Source organism: Petaurus breviceps, unplaced genomic scaffold (genome assembly GCF_028583685.1).
Source record: "Petaurus breviceps papuanus isolate PSGF00001 unplaced genomic scaffold, PetGlider_PUasm1.0 76, whole genome shotgun sequence".
Taxonomy (NCBI): domain Eukaryota; kingdom Metazoa; phylum Chordata; class Mammalia; order Diprotodontia; family Petauridae; genus Petaurus; species Petaurus breviceps.
In genome coordinates this window covers 34,241,678-34,249,664 of record NW_027186473.1, presented here as the reverse complement: position 1 = coordinate 34,249,664, position 7,987 = coordinate 34,241,678, and positions in this window count along the sequence as shown.

The following is a 7,987-nucleotide window of genomic DNA, read 5'->3' as shown; positions in this document are numbered from 1 at the left end:
ATATTGAAGAAAAAAATCTCTCTACAAAGAAAAGCATATGATATGGAAAAGGAGCTATAAAAATTAACCAAGGAAAATGATTTGCTAAAAACTAGAATCAACCAAATTGAAACAAATAACTGTATGAGGAACCAAGAATTAGTCAAAGATGACAACAAGAATGAAAAATTAGAAAATGAGGTAAAATACCTTAAAAAAAATAACTGACCTGGAAAACAGATCCAGGAGAGGTAACCTGAAAATCATACATGAAAAAATGATCCTGGACAACTTTCTCCAAGAGCTCATTAAGGAAAACTGCCCTGAGATGCAGTATTTTACTGAGGGTAAAATAGAAATAGAGAGAATCCACCAGACAACTGCTGAAAGAGATCACAAACTGAAAAGTCCTTGAAATATTGTGGCCAAACTCCAGAACTACCAGATAAAAGAGAAAATATTTCAAGCAGCCAGAAAGAAACAATTCAAATATCGAGGGTCCACAACTGGCCAGGTAACCTTGAGCAAGTTACTTAACCCCAATTGCTTAGGGGCAGCCAGGTGGCTCAGCGAGTAAGAGCTCTGGCTCCAGTGTTGGGATGACCTGGAGATCGAATCCCGGGCTCAGACACTCAGCACCACACCCAGAAATAAGTGGCCGTGTAACCTTGAGCAAGTTACTTAACCCTAATAGCTTTAGAAAAAAATGAATAAATAAAAAATATTGAGGGTCCATAGTGAGGATCACACAGGATTTGGCAGCCTCTACCCTGAAAGATCAGAGGCAGTGGAATACAATTTTCCAGAAGGCAAAAGAGCTTGGGTTACAAACAAGGATCACATACCCAGTGTTATTGAGCATATTCTTCCAGGCAAAGAGAGGTCATTCAATGATATAACAGAGTTCCAGACCTTCTTGATAAAAAAAAAAAAAACACAGAACTCAATGGAAAATTCGACTTCCATTTATGAGATGCAACAGTGACATAGAAAGGTAAATAAGGAAAACACAAACACACACACACACACTCTCTGCTATTTGATAAGAGCAAACAGGTTATAGATGAGTAGAGGGTATTAGTATAAAATATAGAAAATGACAATTAAAAAAATCTTATTCAGGGCTACAAAGGGACTGCAATGGAAGAAAGGGACTGAATGAAGTGGAAAAGTGTAAATTATGCCACACAAAGAGGCATAAAAACTGTATAGCAGAGGAAAAGAAGGGAGGGAGATGGGAATCATATGAGCTTTTCCCTCATTGGTTCTGCTACAAGGAAGGAATAACAACCAGTTAAGCATAGGACTCTATGGAGAAGAAACGCAAAAAGTTTCATTTCAGAGGGAAAGAGGGGAGGGAGAGGAACTTTACATGAGATGTGTTCCTGTCACTCTTGGTGTGAAGAATAAATAACATACTTCATTAAGTATAAAATTATACTAAAGGCAGTAGGAGGGGGAAAGGGCTATGAAAGGGGGGTGGGTGGTTAGTAGGGAGGGAAGAAGTAACGGGAAAGTGGAGGAAAAGGGAAGGGGTCTGATAAGGAAATACTGAGGGAGGCGGTGGTCAAAAGGAAAACTATTAAGGGGTGGAAGGGAGAAGGGAGAAAATATGAACATCAACAGTGGCAGGAATCGGATGGAGGGGAAAAAAAAGATAACAATCATAACTGTAAATGTGAATGGAATGAACTCTCCCATAAAATGGAGATGGATAGCAGAATGGAGTTAGAAATCATAATCCTACAATATGCTGTTTACAAGAAACACATCTGAAACAGAGGGATACACACAGGGTAAAAGTAAAAGGCTGGAGTAAAATATATCACACCTCAGCTAAAGTAAAAAAATCATGGGTTGCAGTCCTTATCTCAGATAAAGCAAAAGCAAAAATTGACCTAATTAAAAGAGATAAGGAAGGAAACTATATCCTGTTAAAAGGCACCATTGAGAATGAAGCAATATCATTATTTAACATATATGCACCAAGTAGTATAGCATCCAAATTCTTAGGGGAGAAGGTAAAGAAATTAGAGGAAGATATAGATAGCAAAATTATACTAGTGGGAGGCATTAATCTCCCTCCTCTCTGAACTTGATAAATCTAACATCAAAATAATCAAGAAAGAAGTTAAGGAGGTGAACAGGATTTTAGAGAGTATAGGTATGATAGATCTCTGGAGAAAACTGAATGCACATAAAAAGGAATATACTTTCTTCTCAGCGGTTCATAGCACATACTGAAAATTTGACCACATTCTAGGGCATAAAATCCTCACAATTCTTTGTAGTAAGGCAGAAATATTAAATGCATCCTTCTCAGATCATGATACAATAAAAATTATATGCAATAAAGGGCCATGGAAAGACAGACTAAAATCTAATTGGAAATTAAAGAATTTACTCCTAAAGAATGAGTGGATCAAACAAAAAAATTACAGAAACAATCAGTAATTTCATTCAAGAGAATGATAATGAGACAACACACCGAAATTTGTGGGATGCATTAAAGGCAGTTCTTAGGGGAAGTTTTACATCCCTGAGTGCACACATGATTAAATTAGAGAAAAGGAGGTCAACAAATTGGGCATGCAATTGAAGAAGCTAGGGAAAAAAAAACAAATTGAACATCCCCAATTAAATATTAAATTAGAAATATTGAAACCCAAAGGAGAGATTAATAAAATTGAAATTAAGAAAACTATTGAATTAATAAATGAAACTAAGAATTGGTTTTATGAAAACACCAACAAAACTGATAGAACCTTGGTCAATATGATAAAAAAGAAAGAAGAAAACCAATTATGTGTATCAATAATATAAAATGTGAATCTACCTCCAATGAAGAGGAAATCAAAACAATTGTTAGGAATTATTATTTCCCAATTCCATACACATAAATTTGACAATCTTGGGGAAATGAATGAATATTTACAAAAAAATACAGGTTACCCACTTTAACTGAAGAGGAACTAAATTACTTCAATAACCCCATCTCAGAAAAAGAAATTGAACAAGCCATCAGTCAGCTCCCTAGGAAAAAAATCTCCAGGGCCAGGTGGATTTACTAGTGTATTCTATCCAACATTTAAAGAACAATTGATTCCAATACTCTACTAACTATCTGGGAAAATTAGTGAAGAAGGAGTCCTACCAAATTCTTTTTATGACACAAATATGGTACTGATACCTAAATCAGGAAGAGATAAAACAGAGAAAGAAAATTATAGACCAATCTCCCTCATGAATACAGATGCAAAAATTCTAAAAAAAAAATAATAGCAAAAAGACTACAGCAACTTATCTCAAGAATAATAGACTTTGATCAGGTAGGATTCATGCCAGTAACGCAAGGATGGTTTAATATTAGGAAAACCTTCATTATAATTGATCATATCAACAATAAAACTAGCAGAAACCACATAATCATCACAATAGACGCAGAAAAGTCTTTTGACAAAATAAAAAATCCATTCCTATTAAAAACACTAAAAAGTATAGGAATGAATGGTGCCTTCCCAAAAATAAGAGGTAGCTTCTGTTTAAAGCCATCAGCAAGTATTTTGTGTAATGGGGAAAAGCTAGAAGCATTTCCCATAAGATCACGAGTGAAGCAAGGGTGTCCACTATCACCCCTCTTATTCACTCTGGTACTAGAAATGTTAGCAGTTACAATTAGAGAAGAAAAATAAATCAAAGGAATCAAATTAGGCAAAGAAGAGACCAAGCTGTCACACTTCGCAGATGATATGATGATATAAATCTAGAATCCTTGAGAATCAAGTAAAAAACTACTTGAGACAATAAATAAATTTGTCAAAGTTGCAGGACATAAAATAAACCCACATAAATCCTTGGCATTCCCATATATTTCCAGTGAAATTCAACAGCAAGTGATTATAAGAGAGATACCATTTAAACTTACTGTTTAAAAGTTACTACTAAATAATGTAGACATTATAAAATATTTGGGAAACTACCTGCCAAAAGAAACCCAGGACATATATGACCACAGCTACAAAACACTTTTCACACAAATAAAGTCAGATCTAACTAATTGGAAAATGTCAATTGCTCATGGCTGAGTCAAGCTAATATAATAAAAATGACAATTTTAAATAAATTAAATTATATATTTAATGTCATACTAATAAATTTACCAAAAAAAACTACTTTATAGAGCTAGAAAACATAGTAACAAAATTCATTTGGGAGAATCAATGGTCCATAATATCAAGGAAATTAAAGAAAAGAAATGCTAGGGAAGGTGGACTAGCTATACCAGAATTCAATCTGTATTATAATGCAGCAGTCATCAAAACTACTTGGTACTGGCTGAGGAATAGAGGAGTGGATCAATGGAATAGAGTAGGCACACGAGATTCAGAAGTCAATGCCTATAGTAATCTATTGTTTGATAAACCCCAAGATCCTGGTTTTGGGGATAAGAACTCACTATTTGAAAAAAACTGCTAGAAAATCTGGCATATAGTATGGCAGAAATTGGGCACAGACCATTATCTAACACCATATACCAAAATCAAGCCTAAATGGGTACATGATCTAGGTATGAAGGTTTATAATGTAAGCAGTCTCATTAAACAGGGAATAGTTTACCTCTCAGACTTGTGGAGAGAGAAAGACTTTATGACTGAACAAAATTAGAGAACATTATAAAATGTAAAATGGATAATTTTGACTACATGAAATTGAAAAACTTCTGTACAAACAAAGCCAATGTAACCAAGATTAAGAGGGAGTTGGGAAAGAATATTTATAACCTATGTCTCTGAGAAAGGACTCATTTCTAAAATATACAGAGGTTTGAGTCAAATTTATAAGAATACAAGTCATTCCCCAATTGATAAATGGTCAAACGATATGAACAGGCAATTTTCAGAGAAAGAAATTAAAGATATCTATAAGCACATGAAGAAATGTTCTAAATCACTATTGATTAGAGAAATGCAAATCAAAACAACTCTGAGGTACCACTTCTCACCAACAGATTGGCTAAGATGACAAAACAGGAAAATGACAAATGTTGGAGAGGATTTGGGCAAATTGGAACACTAATGCATTGCTGGTGGAGTTGTGAACTGATCCAGCCTTTCTGGAGAGAAATCTGGAATTATTCCCAAAGGGCTATGAATACTTTCATATCCTCTGACCCAGCAATACCAATCCTAGGGTTATATATCCCAAAGAGATCATAGAAGTGGGAGGAAGACCCATAAGTACAAAAATGTTTATAGCAGCTCTTTTTGTGGTGGAAAAGAATTGGAAATTAAGGGGGTGCCCATAAATTGGGGAATGGCTGAACAAGTTGTGGTATATGCATGTTATGGAATAGTATCATGCAATAAGAAATGAGGAGCAGATGTTCTTCATATTTACCTGGAGAGGCTTATTCAAACTGATGCTGAGTGAGAAGAGTAGAACCAGGAGAAATTTGTACACAATTACAGATATATCGTATGTGTGATGACCAGCTTTGATAGACTGGACTCTTCTCAGCAATGCAGTGATATAAATCAATCCCAAAAGACTCATGAGGGAGAGAAATATGTGCATCCAGAGAAAGAACTATAAAGAACTGAATTTTTATCCAGGTGGAAACAAAATACCTGATCTTTTTCCTTTTCATGTTTGGTTTTATGTCCTCTTTACCATTTTGCATTCCATCTGATACAATCAGTCTTTATAACATGACTAATGTATAATGTGAATGTATTTACAGATCCTATACTTGACTAAATGCTGCCATGGAGGGTGGAGGTGAGGGAGGGGGAAAACTGTGAAACTCAAGGAATTGTGGAATTAAATCCTGTAAACTAAAAGGAAACAAACAAATTAATTAAATCATTTTTTAAAAAGTCTTTACATAATTTGATGTAGAAAAATAGAAAAATAAGAGAAAGATTCTATGATTACTAATTCTTCTTAAAAAGTGTTTGAACTCATCATGCCAATAGTTTGCCATTAGTATACAATGTCAAATAGTTTCAGTCCTAGGACTGGTAATACATTACTTTCATGAATGTTGCTTCACAAAAATGAATTTTCTGCTCCTAACAATTTGAGTGGTATGGATAGTGTATTGAATAATAATCTTGTTTTTTAAAATGACCTTGACTACTTGAAATCTTAAATGGACCTATATCAGCAATGCAATATTCACAATGCAATCTCAATCTAAATGGCCATGGATCCAGCAACAAATAAAGCCACTATGCTTTCTAATCCTACCGACTACTCCATAATGTAATGCCAACAAAGGAGACTTCCCAAGGTTCAAAATACCAGCATAGGTGCTCTCCATTTTATTCAGTGAAAAATTGAGAACAGAGAAGATCAAAATATGACATCATTCAAAATACAGCATTTACCAAGTGTGATTTAATCAAGTACTACCCCACCCTTGGACATTACATTACATTAATCAATCACAAAGTCCCTCTTCTAAATACTACTCCACCCCTAGGGTGTACATTCATTTAGTCCATCACAAAGCTCCTCTTCTCAAATGGAGATTAGTTTCCAATCATAAGTAAAGTATATTCATTTGTTTAATCACAGAGCACAAAAAAGTCAAAAGTTCCCCACCCTTGGATCACAATTGAATCTACCCCAGAGTTAAAACAAGCTTAAGCACAGCATTTAATACCCAAATAGAGGCCTTTTCTTCATCTCGACAGGAGGCAAGTTCTCAGCAATCTTGGTTCCTGGGAAGACAAATCTTAGCAAGGCCACAATATACATTGCCAGTGTCTTCATTAATTCATTCTCTGTCTGCAGAACAGTCCCAGGACCTCTAAAAACATTAGCAAAACCCTCTCCCAGGATTTCTGTAAACATACAACAAGAAAATCCTTCTTCAGGGTTTATGAACCAACAGCAAGGTTCTAAAACTTCTGCAGTAACAGCACTGTCCTTCACCAGTGGACAGAATTCACTCTCTGTCTGCAGAATAGTCTCTGGAGCTCTGAACCAACAGCAAGGTTCTCAGACATCTGCAACAACAGGACTGTCTTTCACCAGTGGACAATCTCGTAAAACAACATCAAAACAGACAGACAAAGTACCAGCATAACAGCCATGTCTCCTCAGTCCTTGGTAGCTCTGGTTGGCAGCTTTCAAAAGTCCTGGGCAATTCAAAGTGGCCCTCAGCAATCCTCTCAGTCTCTCTCTGCCTCCAAAGGTGCTGCTTCCAAAAAGTTCTTCTGCCTCTCTCTTTTCTTGTGTCTCTCTAAAATTACATCACCAGCTCCTCCCAGTTCAGCCCTCTCTTTTCACATCAACACGTCCATCCCACAAGTGGGATTCACAAGCTCTGGGTTTTAACAAAATCAATTTGTAAACGAAGACAATACAGGCGGATCTTTATATTTCATTACTATTGAAGGACCTGAGCCTGATAAAACTGATATAGTAGGACAATAGTTTCCTGATGCAGGTTCCTTTACCTTGATAAAGCTTTTACCCCTCCTTAACTCCCATACAAACTTTGGCTCTAGTTTCCCTATTCACTCCGAGCCTCTTGTCCTTGGCAGGTACCCAAGATCACTAGAGTTGCCACACTGAGATGACTGATGGACTAGACATGTTTCCAGATGGAGAATAAGGGAACCATGTTCAGAGAAACTGAATACCACTCTATTCTTGTATATCTTTACTCTTTTAGAACAAAGTAAATCTTTGTTAAATATTCTGTGACTCATAAGTGCCTCATTTCATCCCAACATGGAACTTGACCTAAGAAGGTTCTGGTACCCCCACAATAAAGAAAAGATGCAAGTATAAGATTACTGTTTTGAACACAAACACCAGAAATTAATCCTTATTTTTTTTTGCTTTTTTTTTTAGGAGGGCAATTGGGGTTAAGTGACTTGCCCAAAGTCACATGGCTAGTTTTTGTATTAAGTGTCTGAAAGTGGATTTGAACTCAGATCCTCCTCACTCCAGGGCCAATGCTCTATTCACTGCTCCACCTAGGTGCCCCCAGAAA